The following is an 8,722-nucleotide window of genomic DNA, read 5'->3' on the forward strand; positions in this document are numbered from 1 at the left end:
AAAACTCTGGCTGCCTGAAGGCCCCCTGTGGTACCAGAGGTCATCTACTTGTCACAGAAGGCGAATGGTCAGTTGCGCAGGCAGCTAACATGTCTCGCCTGCTGAGTTAGCATCCACCCAGCCAAAACGGCTTCTTTTCATGCTAATATCAGCAAGGTGAGAAAGTGCTTTCAAATGATGCTGGATGGATATGTTTACTGGCTGCTAATGGCCTTACGGCGTTATGCGCCAGTGCTACACGAAACCAGTAAAAGTCCTTTTGTGTGTCAAAATACATGCCTTAAACATACTGCAAGGAATTCACAATTGACTGCAGCTTCCTGAGATGCAGACTCATAAGGAAAAGGAAATCAACAAAACCACAGTCAGAAACCAGGGACAGAAAGAGAATAGGAGTAGATAGAAAGTAGTGTGTCAAACTGAAGAGGCACAAGGGGAGTGTTTATGTAGTTTATAATACGAGCTTCTCAGTTCTGTGATTCATGTTTTATTGTCTACTTGCCAGAAATAACAATAATTATGCTGCTTTTATTGTTTTGTATGGTATTTTTCCATATTGTTTTTTATTCTTTTAATTTTTGTATGTCACCCGAATTATTTAAGTTTTTGGGCAGCCGTACATGTACAGTAGATCAATAAATAATATTTTCAAAAAAAGATTACTCTCTTAGCGGACTGTGGAAATGCAGCAGACATAATGGTATGACAAGTTTCAGGGCTCCCAGGGCCTGCATTGGGCTTGGTTTCCGTGAAATGAAGATCACTGAAGACTGGTGATGTTTTCCGTTATGTTTTCTGTTTATTTACACAGGTATAGAGGCTGAGAATAAAATGGAAACATCCCACCATTATCCCTCCAAGAGAAACTGTTCCCACATTATATTGGGGGGGGGGGGGACCAGCACCAAAGCCATTGCTTTGGTTTCTCCCAGACAGCAAACCAGGCCTCTCTGTCGAGATTGCTTTACTGTTGCTTTTCTTCAAGCTGCAATACCATCACCTTCAGCCAGGGGAGAAGAGAGAGAGACATGCCCCCTTCAGCTTACCTTCCAGAAGCATCTACAGTGGTACCTCAGGTTACATACGCTTCAAGTTACATACACTTCAGGTTACAGACTCCGCTAACCCAGAAATAGTGCTTCAGGACAAGAACTTTGCTTCAGGATGAGAACAGAAATCGGGCTCCGGCGGCGCGGCAGCAGCAGGAGGCCCCATTAGCTAAAGTGGCGCTTCAGGTTAAGAACAGTTTCAGGTTAAGACGGACTTCCGGAACGAATTAAGTACTTAACCCGAGGTACCACTGTACAGCTAATTAGCTTCTATCACAACTCTTCCGCTAAAGCTTACATAACCAAGCAGTACTCAACCGACCTGGCTAGGCTGCTTACTTACCAAAGAAACTGGTCAGATAATTTCTGCGCTCTCCTTCCAGGAAAGAGTGACCCATCTGGTGGGGCAAAGCCACAGCAACAATGGAGCTGCTGTTTACTAGGAGCTGAGAGGTGAAACCTGACACTCACATAGCCCTAACCTTGTTGCCTCTTCCAAGCCTTCCTCTCCTAGTGACTGTGATGCTACTTCTAGGAAGCTATTGCTGGACAAAGTGTTCCTGTCCCCTTTTCTGCATAAATCTTGCAACTATAGCTATACAATCACAGGCTTAGAGGGGAGCCCCCCAAAGCCATTTAATCCAACCCCAAACATATTATATTCCTCCCTTCCAAAGAAGTCTGCCTCCCATTATCTCTAGAGACAGATGGATGCCAACTGAACTCCCCCCCCCCAAAAAAACCCCGCGTACTGTAAAGCAACAATAAACCTACGGCAGAAGAACCATTTCTCCTCTAAGGCACAACGAAATAGATCAATACACGATAGAAGCACATATGATTAAATACACACAGTCATTGCACAGTTGCATTTCCTAGCACCAACAGAAATCCCTTTCAGGCAAACTTTTTCCTATTCAGACCTCAATACCAAAAAAACCAGGGCTAAAGTCAATTAGCCTTCATCATCCCTCCTAGTGCTCAAACACAAAGGTTATATTGCTCATTCTGAAGAGCTCACCCAGTCCCCATAACCACTAAGAAGGGTAATAATAATAAAAACAAATAGTGTTACAGTAGGTGTCAGACGCTGATGGTGGTTGCTCGTGAGTAACCAGGCAGAACTCCGACCTGTCTTTCACAGGTTTTATTGTGCAAACTATTTACAGTGCAGATCTACAAAGTTCATATCTGTCAGGGGCTCAGGAGCAGAGGCACAGGAGAGGGAGGAAATGGAGAGTGAGGGGGAGGAATCCGAAGGGAGCGTAGGCGGTGACAGTGATCAGAGGGATTCCATGAGCCTCTCCAGCGAATCGGAAGATTCACAGAAGGGAGCGCCGATGGCCAGGGCAAGGGAGGTGCCAAGGGGGAAACCCCAGAAGGAAGGGGCCAGCGGGGACTCCCAGAGCAGCAGTTGGAAATCAGGACCAGCTTCCCCACCAGAGCGCAGTGGGGGGGAGGAGTCCCAGGCATCAGGACCAGTGTTTTCACCACCAGCGAGAGGAGATGAGTCCGGATTGGCCACGCCTCCATCGGAGAGCGGGAAAACGGTCAAGAGGAAAGTTACCGGCTGTGCGCGCGCGCCAAGTTCAAATGTACAGGCGAGCGGCACAGCAGGTAGCCCGGATAGGGAGCCAGGTCCTAAAGCCCGCCGGAAGGAGGGGCAAGACTCAGGGGGGTCAGCGTCAGAAGAGTCCAGAAAGGAGGAAACCCCAGGGGGCAGAAGGACCCAGAGGAGGAAAGAACAACGGAAGAGGTGGAGTAAGGCTAGAGTCTTAAACTGGTGTCTAGGAGGCGGAGACTCAGATGGAGCTTCGCCGGTCTAGGTTCTAAGACGTAGAGTTGCACGCTGCGGTTTGGAAATGGAAACTAATCTTCAATAAAGACTTTTATACGTTATTACTGACTAGCGTTGTTCTTCTGTGAGCTGGAACCTGGAGGCAACTCTGACAATATCCATCTTAGTCACTTGCAGAATCCGGGGGTGGCCCTTTCTGGCTTCTCCCCCAACATAAGAACTTCGGCACCCCAAGCCTCCTCCTCCCCTCCTTGCGTTTCACCCCTCTGCGCAAACCCTCCTGGCCAGCCTGGCGAGGAGAGGCGCTGGGGCTCTCAGCAGCATCCTTGAGCCGTTTTCTCGCTTGACTGGACCCTTCCCTCTCTTCTCCACTGGAGGTGTGGCTTTTCCCACTGCTGGAAGAGGAACTGCTCCTCAGGAGTTTCGGAGGCTCTCTGTATCCCAACAGCCCCCCTGCCTCCCTCCCCTGTTCTGATGGCAGTCCCCTGACAGTAGGCAATGGGTATGTTCACATTAGGACCTGCTCAGCATCCAGTGTACTCCCACTGCCAGTATTTGAAGCCATATTCACATGTTAGCTACAATTCTTGATAGATACTGCTGTTTGATATTTTTTAAATCAAACCAGTGTCAATCCGGCTAGAAAACTGGATGCAAAGTAAACGGTAATGTGAACATACCCTAATAGCCATCATGCATGCTCAGATGAGCACACATATGCAGATTAACAGCTTCATGAATATGAGTTGGGGGGATGTTGCAGGAACAGGGAAACCAAAAAGGTCATGTAGGGGGCAGTGAAGATCCCTTCCTCATTCTCTGATGAAACACAGCAGGGGGAAATGACCTTTCTTCAAGTTGTGGATCAGTAATTTATCATTTTATCATGATCTCAGCAAAGCATTTAACTAAGTGCCCCCGTGACATTTAGCTTATGAGCTAGCTGTTTAAAAGGCCTAGGGTGGATGCTAAAAAGACTGTAAGATAGCACCAGACCAGTCTCTCCAGGAAGGCTCTTCCATAACTGATGTGACACCACCAAAAAGGCCTCCTCTGCCTTGCTTCATTTGGTGGAAGCACCCTCAGAGCAGGGCCTCTAATGAGGATCTTCAAAGATCAGGTAGAGAAGATTATTCTGCCAAGATTTATTCTTGACAAACCCATGCTGACTGACACTAATCATTACATAGTTATGAAGATGGTTGCTCTGCTCCCCGGCTGAATTTCAGCAGGAAAGGGGGGCTTTCTTTCAATGCAGGAAACCAAGAAGCTGTGTCCCTGTTAATTCTTCTGGATCACTCAGCAGCTTCCATTCTCATCAGCCGTCATATCCTTACAGACCATGTGTCTGAGATTTAGATTGAGGCCATAATGTTCAGTGGCCCATTCCCATTGGGATAGCCACTTCCAGAAGGTGGTGCTGGGGAACTATCACCTTGGCCCATGGCATTTTTGCTGTGGTGTGCCAGAATGTCAGGCCTGGACAGGGAATCAAATGCGGCCCTCCAGGCCTCTTAATCTGGCCCTCTGGACTCTTCTCAGGCCATATATCCCCCCAGTCACACCCCTTCTCCAACCCCCATGAGTGTTTCTGCCTGGCGATGTTCTTTCTCCAGTGCTGGAGGCAGTATGTCTCTGAATACGGGTTGCTTGGAAACACAGGTGGGCAGAGTGTTGATGCTCTCGTGTGCTGCTTGTAGGCCTCCCACAGACATGTGATTGGTCACTGTGACTAGATGGACCTCTGGCCTGATCCGGCACTCTTCTTATCATCTTGTGTGTCCTTTAACTCTTGACAGTGCCACTTGCTTCTCTGGTTGGAGAATAGAGAGGGGTGTGCAAGTGGGTGTGTAGAAAGAAGTCTGTGGTACAAAGGGGAAATGAACCTTTGTTGCCCTGCCTGCTTTTTCTTCTGGGCCCACCCACCACTGGCATTGACCCCTGGAAGGCTGCTGCCTGGAAGGAAATGTGTCCCTCAATCTACATGAATCTGTTGAGTGAGGTCATCTGAGGATATGCAGTGCCGTGTTATCAGTATGCTGATAACACCCAACCCGTCTCCCTTTCATCAAATTCAGGTGAAACTCTGTAAGTACTGGACCAGTGCCTGGAATCAGTAATAGATTGGATAAGGGCCAATAAACAGAAGTTCAATCCAGACAAGACAAAACTACTGTCAATGGTAGATCAACTGACCTGGAAGGTGGATGGTGGCATTCAACCTGTTCTGGATGGGATTATACGACTCCCTCTGAAGGATCAGGTTCACAGTCTGGGGGTATTATTATTAGATCCAACCTTGTATTGGGAGGCCCAAGTGGTTCTCAGGCTATGAAGCATCTCTCAACAGCTTAGGCTGGTGCACCAGCTGTGGCTACTTCTGACTAGATAGAAATAGCCTGGTCACAGTTATCCATGCTCTGGTCCTGCTGGGACTATTGCAATGTTCTGTACACACAGCTGCCTTTGAAGACTGTCTGGAAACCGTAGGTGGTTCAAAACATTGTGGCTGCATTTCTGACTGGCACTGGGAGTATGGATCATATATTATAAGTTTTGAAACAACCACTTTGGCTCCCAGTCTGGTTTTGAGCACACATCCTTATTGATTGGTTTTAACATTTGATGTAATTTAAAGTCTGTGACTCTCCTGCCAACCTAGCAGTTCGAAAGCACGTCAAAGTGCAAGTAGATAAATAGGGACTGCTCCGGCGGGAAGGTTAATGGCGTTTCCGTGTGCTGCTCTGGTTCGCCAGAAGCGGCTTAGTCATGCTGGCCACATGACCCGGAAGCTTTCTGTGGACAAACGCCGGTGTTAGGTGAAAACTGCTGTTGTCCTGGGAACCCTTGTGAGCTGGAGTCACATGCCTTAAATAAGCAAGAAAAAACAAGGTAGTGTTGTTATTCCTATATTAGGAAATGAAGAACAGAAACTGAAAAATGGTAGGCTGCCTAAAACCACCTCATGCTGAAATGAGCTTTGAACTGAGAACTTCATGGTTTGCTCTTAAACTGAACTATGATGCACACAAACATGGGAGTGAGTGCTAATGATTTTTTTCTTTATTCAAAACTGTCAGATAGCCTGGGGAGCAGGCAGTCCCCACAAGACTGGAAATCATCAAAGGCCTACACTTACCCCTTTATTTCAGAGGCAGCATGGTGAGTATGTTACTCCAGAGTAGGAGAGCGGGCCACTCTGCTTATCACAGGGTTTCCTCCTTTCCATGTAAAGTCCCAGCACCTCACCGCCTGTATAAAATCTCTCCCCGAATATAACCAAAGCACGCATAACGAAGGTCAGATTCCCTTCTCTAGTTCAGCTAGCACAGGGATGTCCAACTGGTCGATCGCGATCTACCGGTCAGTTGTTCCTGGTCAACTTTGGGTTTGATTCCCCAATAAAAGCTGAACAACTTCGGTTAATCCAATGGGGTAGATAGTGGGAGTAGGTCAAAGTCTCTTGGAAGTTGGACATCCCTGAACTAGCACATCATCCGAATAGGGTTTCCCCCCATCCAAAACTGGGGAGAAACACAGCTGTCGCCTGAGTAATGCTGAATCCAGCTGTATTCCCAAGCCCCTCTCATACAGTCCCATGCAAGGTAGGTCATGCACTCAGCTCTGAATTAGCTGTTCTGCTGAACAAAAGTATCTCTGTGTTGACTTGATTCAGTTTCCATTGAGCAATGTAGAACTTGCTTCTGAGTAGACATGCATAGGATCAAGCATTAGTCATTATGCAACAGTTCTCAGGAAAGGATTCAATGAGGAAGGGACAATAAATCTGAAACACATCAAAAACTGTACTAGAGAAATGCTATTTGTAGGAAGAGCTCAGTCCTATGCTTGCTAATTAACATTATCAACAAATTAGATGATTAGCAAATGCGTTAGAAATCAACAGAGGAAATGGATAAAAGGTTCTGGTCTGCTCTTAAACATGGCATTACAAACAGCCTTAATGGTTTTTTTTTTTCTCCTCATACCTTTGGGATTTATTATGATTATTTATTAAACTTATTAGAATGTGACCTGAATTAGGCCAAAAAAAATACCTGGCCTAGTTTTATCTGTTTCGTTTTCAGCACAGAGCAGGAAACAGGGATTTCTTGGAAGGGGAGAGAGGGGAGCCTCCTGAATCTACCTCTGACAGATGTTACAGTGTTGGCAGATGAGGATTTCTTTCAATCCCCCTACAGAGAGATGTAGATGGAAGTGCAACCTACAGCCTTCGTAGACATCTTTACAACCAAAGGCAGAAGAATAGCCTACTCCCCTCCCTGCCACGCTACAGGAAGCTGCATCCCAGCCCCTTGCCCAAGAGCAAATGTGTAATCTGCAATTCTCCTGCTTTCCAAGTCTCCTGTCTCAACGACACAAAAACAGGTTTGGGGCCCTGAGAAGCCTTCCCTTCCTTCCTTTCCTTTGAGCTACTTCTGGAAAACGGTGTGCATGTTCAAGCCTGTCTTTGCATGTTCTCTGTGTTACACACGTGTGGCGACTTCCACATCTCAGTGATGTCAGCGGCAAAATTCCCTGTTGATTTTAGCAGCTTGTAAGCTTATTGATTTATTTCCCTTGTATCCAGCTCCAACTCAGATCAACTTGCATCTGGTTGCCAGGGCACTCTCCCATCCCAGCAGCTTACAAAGCTAGACCTGTTCAGTTTTCAACAGTGGAATCGCAAATGATGCTTTCAGATCGTCGTCTGCGCTGTCTGGTATCATGGGTTAATTTTACAGGTTGCTCACCTGCTTTAGGTAACAACATGTAAATCTGAGCCACATGATTGGCCCAGTGGTTGCAGCAGTATGGTCATTCTTCGCCCCCTTTTGACCTTTGAGTAGGAAGTCTAGAACATAAAAAAAGCTCTGTGTGCTCTAATTTACAGCAAGTGCAATCTGTTTTCACTGTGCTACCTCACAGCATTTCCCTGTCCCCTAATCAGAGAGAAGAGTGCCCTCTTCTGGATGGATGGTATCACAGCATTTGACATCTTTATTTCAACTGCATTTGTTTTTGTCTTTGCTTTGTGGTTTATGGGCCATTAAATTAATAAAACACTTAAAAATTTAGTATAAGAATATAGGTTTCCTGTAGTATCAAACAATGGAAAAATGATGAATAAATAATCAGACAGAGTGATGTGATATAGCTTTTCTGATATAACTGAAAAATGAATTTAAAATGTAGTGGGTTGGATTCAGAATTCAGCATGCCTGGTGCAAACTGACTTCCTCACCTTCTGGTTCCCACAACAGCCTTCCTAGCACCTAGCATTGTTCCACCAAGGGTTGGGGAGCCCCGCTGTTGTGCAGATAGGAAGGCTGAGAGGATGGGTCACACACACAAAAAAGCTGAGTGGAAGCTCCTTCTATGAGCAGAGCCCCCATTCGCATCAGTTTCCTTTGCCCCATTTGAGAGGAGGCACACTTCCCCCTCAGCCCCCTCTGCCACATCTCAGCCCACCCAACAAGGACCTTATGGGGCACTGGAAGGTTGCCATGGGGGCACTCAGCTTCAACCAGCTCTCTCACACATGGCTTAACTCCATGTCCAACTCATTGTATGAACTAAGCTTAAATTGCATGTACACCACAGATCACCTTATAGCCTTTCATGCCTATAAAGCCAAACGTTTTGCTTAAAATACCAAGTCCGTAAAGGGGGGGGGGATGATATAATAGATTTAACCACTTATAAAAGCAGTTTAAAAATATGCCACGATACTTTCTAAAGCCAAAATTCTGTCCCGTTTCTCTCACTGCAGCCTGAGTATGTGGCCAGCTGTTCTTGAGGAAAGGCCACCTTCCTTGCACCATGTTTAGGGATAAAGTAATGATTGCATGTCATCATATGCAATCCCATCCAC

The sequence above is a fragment of the Podarcis gaigeae genome (genome assembly GCF_964106915.1).
Source record: "Podarcis gaigeae genome assembly, chromosome: 2".
In the NCBI taxonomy this organism is placed as follows: domain Eukaryota; kingdom Metazoa; phylum Chordata; class Lepidosauria; order Squamata; family Lacertidae; genus Podarcis; species Podarcis gaigeae.